General features: G+C 42.1%; 1 protein-coding gene across 2 annotated transcripts in view; it reads left to right on the top strand.

Annotated features, from left to right (window-relative positions):
- Positions 1-2,279: 2,279 nt before the first annotated feature.
- GNPDA2 (glucosamine-6-phosphate deaminase 2) overlaps positions 2,280-8,066 on the top strand; it is a 123,658-nt gene continuing 117,871 nt past the window's right edge. The window contains exon 1 of one of the 2 annotated variants that reach the window (XM_086962695.1): positions 2,280-2,429. The gene's annotated coding sequence lies outside the window, so the exon portion shown is untranslated. The remainder of the gene's footprint in view (positions 2,430-8,066) is intronic. The other variant, XM_086962697.1, reaches the window with a different exon arrangement.

Below are 8,066 nucleotides of genomic sequence, written 5' to 3'. Positions count from 1 at the left end.
CAAGCATACTATCTGATGAAATTGAGAGATTTGCTCGGGTTTTTGGGGAGAAAACTTGTGGTGTGATAGCAATAATTAACAGCCTTCTTTCTTGACAGGTATTGGGGTGGCGGCTAGGAAAACTCTTTGGTTTTCCTGGGTGGCGCTTGTTGGGGGGTCTGGAAAGTCTAGAGCAGGCTTATCCTTTCCCTCTGGGGTGGGGGTAGGGTAGACGAAAAGATGGTTATAAAAATATAGAGGAGAAAAAGAAAATGTTGGGATTGTACAGTCGGTGGGTGTTATGGATAAGTATTGTTGGGAATGTTTTGAGTATATTTATGATTAAAAAACGTTTAAAATGTTGCCAATATGTTATTTCTCTCTCGTGACAAGTTTTTGCTTTAAGAAGAAGGATTATCTGTTTGCCTGTCTTAATAAAGTGACCTTTTCTGCTAAGTATACTAAGGTGTGGATTGTTGTAATTGCGCGAAACTCATTGCCCAAAAGCCCCATCTCATTTAGAGGCAAGGAGGTCTAGAGGGAATTCACAACAGGGAGAAAAAAAAGCACAAATGGCTGCTAACATCACACATAAATAAGGAAATATTAAGAACAAAAAAACACATCGGCTAAGATCCCTCGATCATTTAGAGGCAAAGAGGAAAGGAAGCTCAACAAAGCTGCTGCCAAATTCTGCTTCAAAGCAAAGAAAAAGAGGAGCTGCCAAAAGTAATTCACATTTCACAGTGTTCAGTCTGTCAGCCAAACGAACACAGCCAAAGAGCTCAAAAGCCAACAGCCCTCTGTCATTTGAAGGCAGGGAGATATGGAAAGAATTGACCATGACCAGTAAAAAGCCAATGGGCATGCTGAAAGCCCATAGACCGATTACAGCAAATCTCGAAAAGAGTGCCTAGGCTCGACTTTAAAATGGTTTAATAATTAAGTAATACTGCTACAAAATGAGCTTAATTTTTCCTTTTTGTGACACATAATTTAGTCAACCTTGCCGCACAATTTGGCCCTTTCCTGCTGCATAATTCCAGTGGCTCTGGCAATAAGCAGAAAGATGACCAGTCAACCTTTGCAAAGGGCGTTCCACTGCGTTGCAACATGTGTTTGTAACTTTTGAACAGTTTGTGCTAAAAGCACTTTTTGGGTAAAATCTGCAGATTACGCAGCAGATGATGGGTTATGTGGCAAATCCATAATATCGTGATAAATGCCACCCTCGCAGAATCACAATTAAAGTGACCCCGTCTAGGAGTTTACGGTCACTTCACTGCATGGGATCCCATTCTGCTCTATTAGCACTTATACAAATGCATCTAAATCTACACTATCCATTACATCATATGTATTGCGGCTCCGTCCTCAGTCTAAGATGCTGGCTCCTCACAAGCACTTCTACATAGCACATCTCATGTTCGCAAAATGCAGGAGGATGGTGAAAGAGAAATTTCAACACATGGCCATAACTGCCTTGCTCTAAAACGCTAGAGAGGGTTATTTAACTTCTTAAATAATCTATTAAAATGGCACCGATTATGGAAAGAAAAAAATGGAGGTTACATAAGCAAACCAAGCACTTAGCACCTACGTGGAATCGAGGAACCACCACTCGCGAAGTAGAGAGAGCGGATTCTTGTTATAAAAACACCTATACGCTCTCAACTAAACCCTTCAAGATAAGTCCCCTTTTAACTACAGCTCTCCATTGTAATAAGTCAAAACACGGCAATTTCAGTTTGAAACTTTGGGGTGTGCTCGAGCAGCTCGACACAGCAAAACAGGAGTTTACAAACAAAATAGTGCCTTTACACAAATCGACCGTAGACTCAGGAGCGACAATTACAGATTTCTAAAAACATGCGTTCCCCTAACCTCCCAATCTAAAAAAATAAAAAGAACGTGCACAGATAGAACACTCTCGGCTTTCCAATGATCTTCCCAGCTCGCTTCTGTACAATTTATAGACGTGATTTAAAGCGTAAGCGTGCACCTTCATTCAACGTTTCTACGTCGACGCAGGGGTCAAGCCATAGACGCTGCTCACAATGAGAGCCTACATTATAACAAAAATAGAACTTTATTGAGGCGGCGCTGAGACTGACAGCCGTAAATATGTATAAAGAACCCAAAAAATACTAATAGTCTGACAATGTTAAAAGTATCACATATCCAATCCTCGAACAGAAAGGTACTTGTTGTTTTGTAAGACAGGCAAGCACTGAACAAACACTTCCGGGCGAATGAAGTCTGTTCCGAGGCGGTACTATCTATTTTCTAGCCAATAGGACATTTTGGGGGCGGTACACCTTGCTTCCGTGTTGCTATTCTCGTATTGTTGACAGCCCGTGCGTTTTTATTTTGCGCATAGTGCTATGTGGTTGTCTTTGCCTGCAGAATTTGAAGGATTTCGGGTTAGAAGTTGAAAGCGGGGGAGGGAGGTAAGTCCTGCTGTGAAGTATCACTGAGAACTGGGAGCTCAATTTGCTTAGCGTTTTTTTCCAACAAGGTATTTTCGAGTTTTTCCATTGTAGTGTAGGAGGATAAATTGCATTGGGTGAATTCTGAAATCGTAAATTCAAGTTTTAAAATCTAAGGCTCTGCAAGAATAGGGTTCAGAAGTGTTCAAGGCCCAGGTGTTAATTAATAGCTCACCTGGTCCAACGTTTTTCTTGGCATTCCGGTAGTTGTATGTCTGATTCTTGCAAAATGGTAAGAAAAAAAGTTAGAGTAGATGTTCAGAAATCAAGAGCACAAACCAAATACAACTTATTCACATGGAGGAAAAAAATGAAACATTTCTAATCTACTAACTGTTAACTCCAATCTTGGATCCCTGAATAGCGTGTTATTTGCCAAAATGCGCTTCAACGGCCTGTCAGGGCGTAGCACAGGGGTAGTAAATAGGCATGGAAAATTCACAATTAAATTTCCTAATAGTATGGGAAATCGTGAGAGCTTTGCAGAAAAAGAAAAGCTCTTTTGTTTTGACACCCAGGTAGTCTGGGTTGTAGAAATGTAAATAAATGGGTACCTAGGATTCAGGTAGGTATCACATAGGGTTGCAGTGCATTGTAATGATAGTTATTATAGATGGCAGGTTAACAGGGAGAGCCGAGCTCTAGCTCTAATAGCTCCTGCTCGAGTCGAACCTTGAGTAAAAAATGCAGCAAACTAATGTTAAGAGTATGATTCAAAATCATCTACAAGTTGAAGTGCTTCATCTTACTACAGCAGATTATTTTTCTGCTTTAAGAATTATTTATTTGAGGCGTTGAACTGGAGGAGCAAGATGGCGGCCGCTACTGCTGCCGAGTGAGGAGCTGTGGCGTTCTGCCCGTTGTCGGACCGGATCACTGTGTGGAGCTGTTGCTGCGCTGAGCCGAGCCCCTTCGGAGTCTCCTCGTCTTGCTGCCGGGTTATGTTTGCAGCGTTTGTTCCGGATTTGTTTGGCTCTGTGTGCCTGGAGCGGTGTTTCGACCGTTGCGTACACGGCTGAGTGTTTGGAGGTTGAGAGCCGCAGAGTGTTGGCGAGAGGCGGGGGGGGCGGCGGCAGGAGCCGCGGAGTGCTTTGGACTACAGCGGCGAAAGCGGCGGCGAAAGCCGCAGTCAGTTCCGGGTGGAGGTGAAAGGCAAAGAGCGGAGGCGTGTGAGTGCGGATAAAAAAATAATAAAATACGCCGAAGATGCCGAAGACACCGGTATCGAGTTGTAACACTGCAAAATGTAGTCTTTTGTGCTTGCAGCTACTGCAGCTGTATGAATTACAAGAAGGAGAAACTGGATACACTGTAACAAACACCTTTGCATTGATGGGTTACCAGTTCAGGACCTTTCTAGCAGCAATAAGTAGGTGCAACAAAATTCAAGCAATTTAAGTAACTTACTGCTACTGCCCACTTTTTTTGCCTTTTTTGCCTTGTCTGTTGATACTGCCATAAACTGTTAGATATATCGCTATATATCTAGACAGCGCCCTAAGTAGCAAGCAGGCAGCAAGAAACTTAAAAGCTTTAAGGCTCTATAAGCTTGTCGAAATTACAACAAACTTATTTTGACTGTCGGTATCAGCATAAGGACATTTGGTATTGCTACTTACCTGCTAGCTATTAACTTATTTAGCACTGTTGTTGGATTATTAAGTGATAACTATGGCGCCTAAAGGCAGAGGGACAAAAAAAGCTGTAATTAATTCAGCTAATGCTACGCCTAGTGCTGCGGAAAAAACTGTAATAGTGTCAACCACAGAGCCCAATTTACTTAATAAAGATATTTCTGAGACCCGAGCTCGTCAGCAGAATGGGGTCATTAAGGAGCCAGTAATACCTGATTTATTCAGGAAGAAGAATACAGTTGCTTCCTCTAAGAATGTTAATAGCGATCAGATGTCCGGGGGTCACATCCAAGGAAGCCTGCAAGGACCTGTCACTGACTTGCGTGGTGCTATCTCTAAGAACCATAGTGCATTTCTTTCAGTTCAGACCTCTTTAAACCTGGCTTCTCCCACAGCCGGAGACGGAGCTGGAGCTGGAGTTGGAGGGAGCGATGATGATTTAGCCGAACTTTGTCGAGCGGTGGAAGAGGTCAGGGTCTCGCCACGGGCAGATGATCAACCTTCAAATGATGCAGAATCCACTGAATCGGGTGGTCAATTTTACTCCATGTCCGATGTGTCGATAACATCTGATGGGGAATTTGATGAGGAGTTAATTAATGAAGGAACTCAGCTTGTAAAAGATTGGGCTGATGACTGCAATCAAACTTCAGAGGATGAACTTCTTGGTTCTGACTTTCTGGCTAATGAAGGAGCTCCTAATACAGTGCGCAGGGCTGCAGAGGTACAAAATCCCCTCACAGGTCAAAATGTAGTTTTAATAAATCAACCACAGTGGGAAGGGGCCGGAGTGGCACCAGAAACCGAGGCTGAATTTCCAGAACTAATGGAGGGAGATGAAGAGATCACATTAAAATCAATCTATAAATTGCAGACCTCCATGTATAGATTGATCATGACTCATAGAGAAGAGACCAAAGCGGAGGGGCTCCGCACCCAAGGAGCTGTTCGCAAATTGCAGAATGTTGTTCGTCGCTTAGCTAAGTCTTGCACCAAAACTAATTTGAGAGTGCAGGAGACTGAAGCTCGTATTTCTGTTGTGGAAGATGAACTTTCTACACAAAAAACATCAATTAAGGACTTGGAGAGCACTAGACAAGATATTGATTGGAAGCTGACTGACCTGGAAAACCGTGCACGGCGTAACAACTTATGCATATTGGGGATAGCTGAACAATCAGAGGGAAGAGACATTTGTCGTTTTGTTGCAGAGATGCTCTCGGATGCTTTTCCAGATCTCAAGGGGTGGGACTGGGATAAAGAAATTATAAGAGCCCATCGCTTTCCCTTTAATCAAAAATGTGATTGGGGGGGGGAACAAGAATCCAAGAGCTATCCTCATATGCCTTCAGAACTATTTACTTTGTGAGATTTTGTATGATTTGGCTAGGCCTTCAAAGACTAGAAAGGGTTTGGGGTATGAGTTTTTTGTTTGACCTGATTTTTGCCTGGTAACAGTGCAGCAACGCTGGAAGCTTAAACAGCTAATGGCACCAATTCAGTCTAAGGTTGGGCAAGTCTTTCTTCTAAATCCTGCAAAACTTAAGGTTGTGCATAAGGGAAAAACTATTTTTTTTGTATCTGAGGTCAAAGCACAGCAATTCTTAGATGCAATGTAGTAGAGATAGGATAAGGATAAGGATTGTATATTTTCTCTTTTTTTTTTGCTATAGTGGTTTGCCCTTCTATCTTTCTTTTTATCTTCTTTTTTTGTGCCGGAGATAAGGTACTATCTGGGTCTGGTCGGCCCGGGCAGAATCACATAGTTCATACTCACTTTCCATCTATGAGGGCACTTGCCCTTAAGCTTCTGATGGGGGGTTGTTGGGAAGAGGGTGGGTTGGGGGTGTGTGCTGGGGGGGTGTGGGTGGGAAAGGGCTTTCTTTTGGGTGCAAGGAAATACAGCTGAAGGATGCTTTGTTCTTAAGTTCAGGATTTTTGTGTGGCAGGTGCCAATTTTTGGAATCTTCTGTTATTGCAAGTTTAATTGCACAACTGTACTAATACAAGAAAATGGTTAAATTGACGATTTGCTCCATCAATGTTTGTGGTTTAAATGATAAAAGAAAAAGGGGTATAATGGCTCAGATGTTAAAAACTATGCGGACGGATTTAATTTGTATACAGGAGACCCAAGTCTCTTGGATTGGAGGTTGTGGGGTGTTCTCGTCAAAGTTCCACAATAAGAGGGGTGGCTATTTTAAAGAGGTTTGGATTAGGTGAAGTTAAGAGAATTAAAGAAGATCGTTTTGGGACGATGGGTTATTGCTGAACTCAGATTTGGGGGATCGATCATTACTATTTGTTCGGTCTATGCTTCTACTGTCGACGACCCCACAGTATTACATCAATTAAGTGTGGAGTTAGCTTTATGGTCACCTAATGTAATATTATGCAGGGACTTTAACTTGCATTTGGATGAAACATTTGATATTTACGGAAATGCTCAATATGCAGGGAGACAGAAGAATGTATTTAAAGCAGTTGTGGGGTATGAAAAAAGGGGGGGAACTTTTGGATGTACTTTTTTTCTGCCCCCCATCAAAGACACTTCAGGCTGGACTATTTTTTTGTTGCCAAGACATTACATAATGAACTTGCTCAAATGGAATATAGGGTGTTACCAAAAATTATATCGGACCATAACCCCATTACTCTTAGCTTTGACTTAAACATTTTACCCACCCCGCGGCGGTGGTCTTTTGATCGTAAGCTCCTGTTTGATTTATCCTACGTTGAGTATATGAATATCTGGATTCCTGAGTTTTTTTCTAATAATAAGGGATCTGCTTCTGCAGAAGTAGTTTGGGATACATTTAAGTGTGGGGTTCGAGGAGAAACACTGAGCTATTCAATAAGAAAACAGAGGGAGACTAGAAAGAATGAGGACACAGAAATGAATAATTTAACACTGTTGGAGATTCGGCTTATGCAGGCTTGTAACAAGGGACTAACTACAGATACTATTATTAAGGAACTACTGGCTCTTAAGGTTAAGATTCATCAAGGATTTGCTTTAAAGTTTGCTCAGCAAATTGCTGCATTCCGAACGGAGGTTTATGAAGTGGGAGAAAATTCAGGAAAATATTTGGCCAAGAGGGCAAGGCAGAAAGCGGTGTTTGCTAGCATTGATAAAATTAATAATAATGCAGGGACGACTGTTAACAAAATAGATGATATACTCAGTGTTTTGTGATTTCTATTCCAAACTATATGCTGAGGATGTTGTGGGAGACTGTTCAGACCAGATTACTCAATTTATCGAATCAGTTTTGAATGATATCTTACCTATACAAGAGAGTGAGAAACTGAACCCGCCAATTACTTGGGAGGAGATTGAGCTGTCTCTGATGTCCTTAGCCTCTGGAAAAGCTGCAGGCCCTGATGCTATTCCTTTGGAGTTTTTTAAGCATTTTCGGGGTATCTTAAAATCAGAACTAGTGGATTTATGCTTAAGAGCCCAACAAGGTATTGCCCCTCAATCATGGCATGATTCTATAATAACCGTATTTCTTAAAAAGGGTAAATCCCCCCTTGCTACCCTCATCCTTTCACCCCATTTCACTTATAAACGCCGATACTAAAATTTTCTCTAAAATTCTTGCCTCACGATTATCTAATATTATTTCTCCGCTACTCTCTAAATACCAACATGGCTTTATTCCTGCCCGAGACACTGCGGATCATATTCGACGGGTGATCACGTTTCTCGATTGGTCCCAAGCAACTCGGTCTAATGCTGGACTTGCATTCTTAGATGCTGAAAAAGCCTTTGACCGGGTTCCCTGGGGCTACCTGTGGGAAGTGTTATCCAGGAAGGGACTAGGTTCAGGTTTTATAAAAGCACTAAAAACTATGTATATTGAGGGAGGAGCCAAGATGGCGACCGGGACGGACGTGTAAGCTACAGGCTCCGCGAGCCGTCCGATCCTGCACCAAAATCCTGTCACTAATCCTGATTGTA

This window comes from Lissotriton vulgaris, chromosome 3_1, assembly GCF_964263255.1.
Source record: "Lissotriton vulgaris chromosome 3_1, aLisVul1.2, whole genome shotgun sequence".
Classification (NCBI taxonomy): Eukaryota; Metazoa; Chordata; class Amphibia; order Caudata; family Salamandridae; genus Lissotriton; species Lissotriton vulgaris.
This window is presented reverse-complemented; position numbering and strand designations above follow the sequence as displayed.